Below are 12788 nucleotides of genomic sequence, written 5' to 3' on the forward strand. Positions count from 1 at the left end.
TTCCATTCAGTTTTCACCAGAATTCTATCATATCTGACTTTTCTGACAGTCTTTTCCTCTCCTTAACTTCTTTTTTTAAATTATTTTATGCATAGATTTGCCTAATTCTAAGAGGTGAAAGTTGGGGTCACCCCTTAGTATAGTTTTACTTTCTATTTCCTTCTGTAAATCATTTAACTTTTCCTTTAAGAAGTTGGACACGCTGCCATTTGGTGCATATTTGGCAAGTAAAGATGTTATATTATTGTCTATGGTACCTTTTACTAAGATGTAGTTTCCCTGCTTATCTCTTTGAATTAGGACTATTTCAGCTTTTGGTTTGCCTCAGTTCATGATTTCTACCATTGCCATTTATACTTCAGCTAAAGTCCAAGTGTATGAGGTGGGGGGCGTGGGAATTGTCTGAAGCTTCAGGCCTTTCACATTGCTCTTTTCAGAGCTAGTTCTGGGGGTTTGAAAGTTTTTGGTGGTTCCAAAGTGATGTGATTTGGGAAGAGGTTTCTTCACTGCTTTCCTGCTGTGTGCTCTGGGCCTCACCCAGGAAGAACCACTTATCCCTTTTGAATGTAATGGATCCTGCTCCTTGGGGTCCCTGCTCCCTTTTGACCAGAAGGGATATTGCCCCTCAGGGACCTGTTCCTTTGGGACTGTAAGTGATACTGTTCCTCAGGGACCCTGGTCCTTTGTGACTGAAAACGATCCTGCTCCTCAGGGTTCCTGTTCTCTCTTGCTAGAAAGTTTTCCTCTCTGCCCTTGAAGTGTGACCCAGAAGTCTGTATAGGCAGTGGAGTGTCCAAAAGCTTCCAAGTTTTCCCATGGGATAGTTGAAACTTCTCTTGCTGCTTATATTAAAGGAAGTTTACATTCTCTGTGGGGTGATAGGTCCTGCTCCAAGATCTTGCACCCACTGTACATGAAGCTACTTGAGGAGTTCCTAACTCAGGTAGGGTAACTAAAGCTTTTTTTCCCTCTCAGGGTGGGTGGTGAATTTAGAAGGAACTGAGCACTTGCAGAACTTCCATGCACTGAGAAAGAGCTTTTTTCTTATCCTTCCCTTGTCTCAAGGCAGCCTCCTGAGCAGTAGGTTGGCAACAGCCTTCTGGGATCTCTGAATCCCTCCATCTAGGTGGTTCAGTGGTTAGAGCACTGGGCCTGGAGTTAGGAAGATCTGAGTTCAAATCCAGTCTTAGGCATTTACTAATTATGTGACCTCAGGCAAGGGCAAGTCAGGGTGTACCTAGTCAAGCACTCTTTCATCTTTCTGTCTCCTCAGTAAGAATGACAACACATGTGAATGTGTCTCTGATCTTACAGAGTCTGGGTCACTAAGAGGTTAGATGACTGTGGTCATGCTACTAGCATGGGTCTAAAGCAGGACGTGAACTCTGAGCCCTTCTGACTCTGAAGCTGGCCCTCTATCCTTAGGCCTCAGAGATTCCCTCTCTTCCATCCAGACACAGTTCAAGCTTTGCCTATTCATGAAGCCTTTCTTGATTCCAGGTGCTAGTGGCCTAGATCCCAGACTGCCTTGTTCTTTGCCTTTATTTGCATTTATTCTCTATATATTTTTATGTATTTCCTGTCTCATTAGAACATAAGCTTCTAGTGGTTAGGGACTCTTGGGAGGCAAGGTGTGTTTTGTGGTGTTGTCTCAAAAGAATTCACTCAGGCTGTGTCCAAATCAGGCAGGGGCATTTGTTTGGGCTTAACTCACCCAACAGGCTTTTCTCCTTAAGGAAGGAAGGAGCATGGTGAAAGTGGTTCTTTTATAAGGTAAGGGTGCCTAAGATTGGCTGATCGAAAAAGAGGCATGTTAATTAGTTCTAAGGTTACTACAGGGTAAGCAATGGTAGGTACTGCATGGTTTTGTGGTCAGTTATTAGTGAGGGGCTGGAACATGATTGGTTAGTTCAGGGGCTCAGGATACAAGGTGTTGTCAAGGTCATTATCTGGATAAAAGTTGTTGTCAAGGGCATTCCTCATCAGGACTGTGTCTTGAATAGTGTTTGCATCTCCAGAACCTAGCCCTGTTCCTGTTATACAGGAGGTACTTAAGAAACGCTTGTTGATTGCTTTTTTTCCCTATAAAACAAACTTCATTAAAACAGTTTCTTTGCCTAGTTGGACATTTGAAAAAAATTAATAAAAATTTACCATCCATAGCCTGTTAGTTTCACCAAAGTTACAATGATTTAACATGTGAAAGGAAACTAAGACAGAGATATTTTGTTCTATTCATAATGGTGAGAATTGCGTTTGCCTTTGGTTTCATCTCTGTTTCCGTGCCTGCTTCCTAAGGCTCTTCCACTACTGAGAGTTTTTCATCATTTTCCAACGTCTGTTGAAGTTTGTGGTTAGTACTAAGAAGAACATGGAATGGCTTTCACCTTAGTTTGAGCTTAACTACAACATTTTCTTTTATATGAGAAAGATGTTGAAATTCTTTCCCCAAAGCACCTAGTTCCTTTGATGTTTCATGCCTGTGTGGATGGTGCTGTATGACTTTTGCCAAAGCATCATATTCCTGGTGATTTTTCCGTATTTGTTTTGCTTGAAGGATCAGCTTTTTACCCTCAGCAATTTTTTCATTTGCTCCAGCTATGCTATTTTCTATGTCCTTGTAAATTTTTTCATAGTTCTCCCTTTCTCTGAGATTCATATCACATACAACCAGAGTTTTTCCCACTGAAAATTCACATTGAAACAATGTACTCAGCATGTGTTGGTATTGGTTATAGCCTTCTTTCTGAGATCCAGCATTGCACCATTTAATGAAACTCTTCACTAACAGGTTGATTCTCCTATCATCACCAGCATCACTATCAATTAAGAGATGCTGTCTTCTAACCTCATCATCTGTCACTGACCCCATGGCACCCTCGGGGGCGGTGGCTCGTCAGCAGAGTCCAGCAGCAGGGGATCCGGTGGCTCTGGGTCAAACTCCCACAATGCATCCTGGCAAACAGCCATGGAAGCCAGGGCTGGGTTTGTGGATTGCTTCATTAGGCGACTTGGCTTTCTCTGTGCCCAGCACATAGGAGGAGCTTGATCTATAGTTCTAGAATGAATGAATTAGTGAGTTGTAGGTCTAAGCTAGAGTAAATATGAATGATTATAATTACATCTCTTATAGATGTCTCTTATTTATAATTTTTATCACTTATCACTTTATTATTTTAATCATCATATCTAATTCATGTATTCCCTTATAGCATAACTTGATATGTGTTATTGATCTCCTATCCAATTCCTGCCAAACTGCTTTCCACTTATGCTATCCGTTTTTTTTAAATCGACTACAGACAGTTCTCATTTTGGGTAAGTGGACTCTTGGGCAAACCTCTAAGTAGAAGGATTTGGAAGTATTGTGAATTTGCCCACACATCTGGCTACAAGGGAGAGGGGGAGGCAGGAGGAGGGCCATGTGCCTGTGAAGGGAGGGGTCCAGGAGATGGTTCAAGGACACATGGGGGTGGGGGGGGCAGGGACAGAGAAGCAAGAGCAGGAAGAGGATCAGACGGGTGTTGGGGCCAGTCACATGATGGCCTGACCAGAACTGAGAGGAAGAACATGCAGGAGACAGACATGTAAAGGCCAGACATGGCCATACACAGAAGAGGACACATGGACCAAGGACAGATAGATGGTACCCAAGAGTGGATGGACAGAAGATGGACTCGCAGAAGCCAGATATGTGGATAAATGGACAGAGCAGCCAAAAGTCCCCTCTCTCAGCACTGGGGGTCTCAAGCAAGCCCTGATCCTGAGGCTGCAGAGGTGGAAGGAATCACTCTGCCCGTCCAAAACCCCTTCCTTTCCCCTTCCCACATCTCCATGAGTACCCTTTAGATTCTTGACTTCATTTAAAAAGTTTTTATTGATGTTTACTGTATCTTACATCATTGTATCCCATGTATCCCTCTGTTTCCCTCTCCTCCTCCTTGAGAGCTATGCCATGTGACAAATGATATTTTTTGTTTTAGGAAGGAAAAGTAGTCAACACAACTAAGTATTACACAGAGGAAAAGATACTTGTGGCAGGAGACACTCTCTCTGGGAACATTCCAGTGTAAAAAAGAAACTGGGTAGCCTTTCTGGGCAAAGAAACCAACCTTTAAGAGAAGCATAGGTGGGGTCTATAGTCCGCCCAGTGTGGTCTGAGACCCCACCTTTGTTTCTCTTCATAAAGGTTGGTTTCTTTGCCCAGAGGCTTTCCGGTCTCTTTCTTACACTGGGTACTACAGGCTTGCTCTCTGTGGAAACCCATCTATCCTCAGCATACACAGTGGACAAAGATACTTATAGGTGGAGACACACTCTGAGAACACTCAAAGGAAAAGATGCTTGTGGCAGGAGACACCCTCTCTGGGAACATTCCAGTTACTACAGGCTTGCTCTCTGTGGAAGCACATCTAACCTCAACATTCAGCAGACAAGACATTTGGGGCTGAAGACATACTCTCTGAGAACATTCTAATTACCACAGGCTTTCTCTCTGCAGAAACACATGGAGGGAAAAAATGGATATTTCATGAAATAGAGGCCTTTGAAGCATTCCTGATGAAAAGGTCAGAGCTGCAGAAAAAATATGACTTTGAAATACAAGACTCAAAAGAAGCAGTAAAAGGTAAATATGAAAGAGAAATCATAAGCAACTCAATATGGTTAAACTGTATACTTTTCTATAAGGGAAGAGGATAAACATATCTTCTAAGAATATTATCATTATTAGAGCAGGTAGAAGGATTCTACATAGAAAGGAGGTTTGGGAGTGAGCCAGTTAGGTTGGGATGAGGTAAAATGAAGGGACAGGCAAAAAATATGGATGGCCTGGGAGAAAGCAGAAGGGAGAGAAAGAATGAGGGAAATGATCTCACATAAAATAGGTGTGCAAGGAAGAGATTTTACCCTGGAGTGCAAAGAGGTGGTGGTGGTGGGGGTAGGGAATGGCCAATGCTTGAACCTCAGTCACATCTAGATTGGTTCAAAAGGGGAAAATATCTATACCTATATTTATATCTGTGTCTATATATACTTACTCAATTGGTCATAAAAATTTATCTTACCCTATAGGTAAGTAAGAGAATGGGAAAAAAGAAAGAAAAAGTGGTGATAAAAGGGTGGGCTGATAAAAGAATACAGTGGTCATATGCAAAATCGAAATTAGAGGAGAGTCAAGATAGAGAAGAAGAAACAGAAGAAAACAGGATGGAGGGAAATGTATAGTTAGTCATCCTAACTGTATGAATGTGATAAACTCACTCATAAAATGGATGTGGGTAGCAAAATGGATTAGAAATAAGTATCCAAAAATATGTTTCTTTGTTTTTGTTTTTGTTTTTGTTTTTTTATAAGAAACATACTTGAAACAAAGAGAGAACCAGCAAGGTAAAATAGGGGGCTGGAGCAGAAACTGTTATACATCACCTGAAGTAAAAAATGGAGGGGTGGCAATCATGATCTCAGACAAAGCAAAAGCACAAATAGCCCTATTAAAAGGGGTAAGCAGGGAAACTACCTTTTGTTCAAAGGAACAACAGACAATGAAGTAATATCAATAGTAAACCTATATCTGGGAAATGGCATAGGATTCAAATTCTTAAAGGAAAAGTTCATTGAATTACAGGAAGAAATAGACAGGAAAACTCTAGTAGTCACACACCTCAACTTTTCCCTCTGAGAGCTAGGTAAACCTAACCAAAAAATGAATAAGAAAGAAGTTAAGAAGAGCAATAGAATTTCAGAAAACTTAGTTATGAAAGACCTTTGGAGAAAACTGAATGGGAATAGAAAGGAGTACAGACAGATGGTGCTTTATGGAAATTCACATTATACAAATTGGTCTTTATGTAAGGAATTCAATAAGAAATCTGCATTCCAAGAAAACACCTCTGTCAACTTTACCATACTGTACTGGGATCTCTTTCTGCTCCTGCCCCTCAAGTTGGTGCTCTGTGGTCTCCTACCACCAACAACCCCCTCCCCCCAAAGAAAAAGCTAAAAAAAGTCCTCCAAGTGAAAGCAGAGGAACAGATCTGCGGAGAGACAGCCACCACCACTGTGAATCAGGGCTTGGCTTGAGACCCCTAGTGCTGAGAAAGTAGACCTTGGTTTCAGTCTGCCCACCTGCCCAAGAGCTTGGTCCCCGTGTTTTGTTATTTTGTCCATTCATGTTGGAGTACCATGTTTCTGTCCCTGGAGCCCACCGTGTGTGGCCTGTCCTTTCCTGAATGTTTCCATGCCCGGCCCTCACGTATCTGCCTGCCGGTGCGTTCTTACTTTGGATTCCAGCCTGGCCCTCATGTGGCTGGCCCCACCAGCCATGTGTTCCTCCTCCTGCTCTTGCTTCACTGTGCCCAGACCCCATGTGTCCTTGGACCGTGTCCTGACCGCTCCTCCATGGAGCCGAGGTCTCCTTCCTGCCTCCCTCCTGCCCTTTTCCACATCCATGGGTAAATTCATATCACATAAAGGGTCTGCGGAATGGTCCACTTACGTTGTTGTTATTGTTTAGTATTTATTTAGTATTTTATTTTCCCCCAATTATATGTAAAAACAATTTTTAACATTCATTTTAAAAATTCTGAGTTTGAAATGTTCTCCCCTCCTCCCTCTCAACTCCCACCCCCCTATTGTGCAAACTATCTGATATGTTGTACATGTTCAGTCATGCAAAACATTTTTCTTTATTAGTCATGCTGTAAAAGAAAACACAGACCAAAAAACAAAACCCTCAAGAAAAATAAAAAAAGTAAAAAAAGCAAGCTTCATTCTGTATTCAGACACCATCAGTTCTTTCTCTGGGGATGGAAAGAATTTTTCATCCTAAGTACTTCAGAGTTGTCTTGGATCTTTATTACTGAAAATAGCTAAGTTGTTCACAGCTAATCGTCTTATAATATTGCTGTTACTGTGTACCATGTTCTCCTGGTTCTACTCATTTCACTTTCCATTAGGTCATGTAGGTATTTCTAGGATTTTCTGAGACCATTCTGATCATCATTTCTTATAGCATAATAGTATTCCATCACAATTGTATACCACAACTTATTCAACCATTCCCCAATTGATGCTCATCCCCTCAATTTCCAGTTCTTTGCTACAAAAAAAGAGCTGCTGTAAATATTTTTGCAAGTATAGGTCCTTTTCCTTTCTTAAACATATCTCTTTTGGGAGTCAGACCTAGTAGTGATATTGCTAGGTCACAGGGTATGCAAGGTTTCATAGCCCTTTGGGCATACTTCCAGATTGCTCTACAGAATGGTTGCATCCCTTCACGACAGTGTCTTAATGTCTCAATTTTCCCACATCCCCTCCAGCATTTGTCGTTTTCCTTTTCTCTCCCATTAGCCAATCTAATACACGTAAGGTGGTACCTCACGATTTTTAATTTGCATTTCTCCAATCAATAGTGATTTAGAGCATTTTTTCATATGACTATAGATAGCTTTGATTACTTCATCTGGAAACTGGTCATATCTTTTGATGGTTTATGTGGTGGGGAATTGCTCTTATTTCTATACATTTGACTCAGTTCTCTATATATTTGAGAAATGAGGCCTTTATCAGAGAAACTTGGCTTCAAGAATTTTTTTTTTTACCAGTTATGATTGCTAACTGTATTTCTCCCCATCCTATTTCCCCCTTGTTTATTGTATTCTCTGTCTCCTTTCACCCTATCCCGCCTCAAAAGTGTTTGGCTTCTACCACCTCCCTCAATCTGCCCTCCTTTCTATCACAGCCCCCTTCTCTTCTGCCCTTCCCTTCCTACTTTCCTGTAGGGTAAGATAGATTTCTATACCCATTGTGTGTGTGTGTGTGTGTGTGTGTGTGTGTGTGTGTTATTCCCTCTTTGAGCCATTTCTGATGAGAGCAAGGTACAGCTGTTCCCCGCCACATCCCCCCTCTTCCCCTCCACTGTAAAAACTCTTCCTTGCCTCTTTTATGTCAGATAATTCACCCCCATTCTACCTCTCCCTTTCCCTTTCTCCTAGTGCATTCCTCTTTCTCACTCCTTAATTTTATTTTTTTAGATTTTATCCCTTCATATTCAACTCACACCTTTGCCTTCTGTCTATTTATACTCCTTGTAACTGCCCTAAGGGTGAGAAATTTCTTTTGAGTTACAAGTATCATCTTGCAATGCAGGAAAGTAAACAGTTTAACCTTAATAGGTCCCTTATATTTCCCTTGCCTGTTTACCTTTTTATGCTTCTCTTGAGTCTTGTATTTGAAAGTCAAATTTTCTATTCAGATTTGGTCTTTTTTTTAATCAAATATTTTATTGATAATCTAATATTGAAAAGTAACACAATCTCTAAGACTTGTTTAGCTACTTTTGACAGTTTAATAAATTCCAAACAATAAAATATCATAACTTTTTTCTTTTTTTCTTTAGTATTTTATTTTTCCCCAGTTGCACCTAAAAACAATTGTTAACATTCCTTTTTGAGACTCTGAGTTGCAAATTCTCTCCCTTCTACCCTCCCCCACACCCTCATTGAGACGGTAAGCAACTTGATATAGCTTATACATGTGTAGTCATGCAAACATATCCATAATAGTCATGTTGTGAAAGAAAACATAGACAAATGGAAAAAAACTCAAGAAAAATAAAGTTAAAAATGCTTCAATCTGTATTCAGTCACTATCAATTCTTTCTCTGAGAATGGATAGCATTTTTCATCCTAAGTCCTTCAGAGTTGTCTTGGATCATTGTATTGTGGAGAATACCTAAGTCATTCAGAGCTGATCATCTTACAATATCACTGTTATTTTGTACACAGTCCATTTCAGTTTGCATCAGCCCATGCAAGTCTATCCAGGTTTTTCTGAGAGCATCCTGCTTGTCATTTCTTGTAGTACAATAGTATTTCATCCTAATCACATACCACAACTTGTTTAGGCATTCTCCAATTGATGGGTATCCCCTCAATTTCTAATTCTTCGCTGCCAGAAAAGAGCTGCTATAAATATTTTTGGTACATATAGGTCCTTTTCCTTTTTGGTTTTTATCTCTTTTGGAATATATACCTAGTAGTGGTATTGCTAGCTCAAAGGGTATCTGTGCCAGTTGCGCCGTGTACTCTCCTTCTAACAGGAGCAGGCTGCCAAGGTCATACTTACCAGTCTTCAGAGCCCACCCGGATAAACATAGAGACGAGCCGATCGGGAGGTGCAAGCACATGAACTTTATTCAGAGGCCATCACAGCAAGGCCAAGCAGGAAAGCAAGAGCAAGAGCAAGAGAGAGCGAGCTCCGACCCCTACCGCCCCTATATACCTTCCTAGCCCCTCCTCCTCAGCCCGCCTACCAGTGAATGATTGTAGGATCAGATACCGGAAGGGGATGTCTGGGGTTAGCACTGCACCAAGGGAGAGGACGTGACAAAAGAAGCTAGGCCCATATACCGGAAGGAGGTGTCTGGGGTTAGAGCTGCACCTAGGGAGAGGAGTAGACAAAGGGAACTCGTTCTCTGCCGTCCCACTCCCACGTGGCACAGCCCCCTGCCTCAGGAGCACATGCTCCGGTTACTTCCCCATATCCTGTTCCTACCCCAGTTCACCACAACTCCACATGGCACAGCCCCCTGCCTCAGGAGCGTAAGCTCAGGTTACTTCCTAATATCTTGTCCCTGCCCCATCTTGCCACAACCCTCACATGGCACGTAGCCAACATCAGAAAATCTCTCACAGGCATCCAAAGTTTTATAACGCTTTAGGCATAGTTCCAAATTGCTCTACAGAATGGTTGAACCTGTTCACAACTCCACCAACAGTGCATTAATGTCTCATTTTTCCCACATCTCCTCCAACATCTGTACTTTTCCTTTTTTGTCCTATTAGCCAATCCAATAGGTATGAGGTAGTACCTCAGAATTGTTTTAATTTGCATTTCTCCAGTCAGTAATGAATTAGAGTATTTCTTCATATGGCTATATATACACTTTTGATTACTTCATCTGAAAACTGATCATATCTTTTGATCATTTATCTGGTGGGAAATGGCTTATTGTTATAAATTTGACTCAGTTCCCTATATGTGTGAGAAATGAGGCCTTTATCAGAGAAATGTACTTCAAAATTTTTTTTTTTTGGTGAGGCAATTGGGATTAAGTGACTTGCCCATAGTCACACAGCTAGTGAGTGTTGTGTGTTTGAGGCTGGATTTGAACTCAGGTCCTCCTGAATCCAGGGCTGGGGCTCTATCCACTATACCACCTAGCTGACTCTACTTCAAAATTTTTTCATAGTTATTATTGGTAACTGTATTTCTCTCCATCCTATACCCCCATTAATTCTATTGTCTCTCTCCTTTTCACCCTGTCCCTGCTCAAAAATATTTTCCTTCTGACTATCCCCTCCCCCAATCTGCCCTTCCTTCTATCACACACCCCTCCCCTCTTCTCCTCCCACTTTCCTGTAGGGTAAGATAGATTTCAATACCCGATTGAATGTGTATGTTATTCCCCCTTTGAGCCAATTCTGATGAGACTAAGGTTCACTCACTTCCCCTCCCCTTCCCCCTCTTCCCCTCCACTGTAAAATCTTTTTCTTGCCTCTTTTATGTGAGGTAATTTACCCCATTCTGTCTTTCCCTTTATCTTTCTTCCAGTACATTCCTGTCTCACCACTTAATCTTATTTTTTTAGATATCATCCCTTCATATTCAATTCACACCTGTGCCCTCTGCCTATGTGCACTCCTAACTGCCCTAATGAAGAGAAAGTTCTTATGAGTTACAAATATCATCTTCCCATGTAGGAATGTAAACAGCTGAATCTTATTAAGTCCCTTATGATTTCCTTTCCTGTTTACCTTTTTATGCTTCTCTTGAGTCTTGTATTAGGAAGTCAAAGTTTCTATTCAGCTCTGGTCTTTTCATCAGGAATGTTTGTAGGTCCTCCATTTCACTGAATGTCCATTTTTTCCATTTCTCCATTTTCCATTTCTCCAGCTTTGCTCAGCAGGAGTGTAGGGGTGGAGGTAGTGGATGGTTGGAGTGATCCAAGACTTAGGATGACAACGTGATGATATTCTAGTTGAGGAGAACAGCTTGAAGTAATTGTGGTGGTACTGGGGATGAAAAGGGGGACACACCCTGCAGAGATAATAAGGGGGATGAAATGGCAGGATTTATTAAGTTAGTGGACATGGAATTGATGGAGAATGAAGAGGCAGCCCAGCTGTGCAGTGAATACAACACTGCAAGTCAAGTCAGGAACACCTGAGTGCAACCCTGCCTCAGCTAGCTATGTATTCCTGGGAAAGTCATTTAACAGCTTTGTGCCTATGTTTCCTCATCTGTAAAATGTGTAAAACTGAGGTTGGCTGTGATGGCTTTTCATGTCCCAAGCCATGATTCACCTCACAATGGCCTGGATTCACTCTCCCATATTCTGCTATTCTGTCTCTTTAATAGCTGCCTTGCCCACCCCCTCACCCATCCCCTAGGATAAACCCAGCGCCTATGCTTAGCACAGTGCTTGGCACATGGTAAGCACTCAAGAAATTCTTGCTAGATCTCGCTATCTGTCTCCCCCCCCCCCATCTATGACACCTTGGAAAGTCTTCGTGGAAAATATAAGTCTGGAACAATGGCCTTCTTACTTGGACAGTTTGTGGCAGAGAGTATCTGGGGGTGGATTTTTTCTTTAGGAAGTTGGTGGAACCAGGGAGTGCAGTTGCCAAGGTATGAGCCAATGAGGCCCTTTCCCATCAGGGGAGCTCTCCAGTCATTCCTTGAATGACAACCTTACTCCCCTTTGCATCAGGGCCTATACTGGGGAAAAAATTCAAAGTACACACCCACACATATGAATATGTAAAAAGTCATAATTATTGTTCTTTTACAAATTGTCTCTTCCTGTGATGGAGCCTGGAGAAAAGGATAGTGAGGAAAATTGCTAAAGCTGAGAATAATGATGCTTGCAGGACAAAGAAAGTACAAACATCAAACCAGCAGATGCTGGCAAAATCACCAAAGCAGGTGATATCTTCAGAAGGAATTGAGAATTTATGGTGGCTAGGGTTGGTTTTATCAGAAAGTTCCATGAGTCAAGGGAAAACTAGTCTAGGAGATAGGAAGGTGTCTGGGAAAGGCTGATGGAGGATGGTGGGAGGGAGAGCAGGGCCTGTGGTTTGGGCAACAGTCTGACTGCTCTGCATGATTCCATAAGGAATGGTATCCTGGCCAGGACACTGAGCCCCTAGCAGCTCTGGGAGAACTTAAGTACCCCCATAAGGATTGGGCATGTGAGAGTGGCTTCAGGGATGCCCCTTGGCACCAACACTTCACCTGTGGCGGGCATATGGGTAGTAGAGGGTCTGTGGACCATACTGTGTCTGACTTGAACTTTTATAGACAACCACCCAGGGTAGAAGGAGAAACCAGCTCAGAGAGGGAAATGAATTGTCCTTGGACACACAGGTGCTAAGCGTCAGAGGCAGTTCCAGAACTCTCTTTACCAAAGAATCACACAATATGAGAGTTAGAAGGGACATAAGAGGCCATTGAGTCCAACCCTCTTCCTAAGAGGAATTCCCACCATAACATACCTGAGAAGTGGTCATGCAGCCTCTGATTGAAGAACACCAGGGAGGGTCCAAGGGACTTCAAGGGAGTCCATCTCACTTTAGGGCAGCTCTCATTGCTAGCAAGTTTCTCCCGACACCTGGCCTCGATTGAGACTCTTTACAACTTTTTGCCACCTGCCCCCACCCCATCTCCTATCCCTAAATAGTACAGGACCTTATATAGTGCTTTAAAGTTTACAAAAAGCCTTAAAA

At 42.1% G+C, this 12788-nt stretch overlaps 1 pseudogene; it reads right to left on the reverse strand.

Moving 5' to 3' along the window:
- Positions 1–2260: 2260 nt before the first annotated feature.
- LOC114048100 lies at positions 2261–2872 on the reverse strand (annotated as a pseudogene).
- Between the last annotated feature and the right edge of the window lie 9916 nt (positions 2873–12788).

Source organism: Vombatus ursinus, unplaced genomic scaffold (genome assembly GCF_900497805.2).
Source record: "Vombatus ursinus unplaced genomic scaffold, bare-nosed wombat genome assembly UNPS02001767.1, whole genome shotgun sequence".
NCBI lineage: Eukaryota > Metazoa > Chordata > Mammalia > Diprotodontia > Vombatidae > Vombatus > Vombatus ursinus.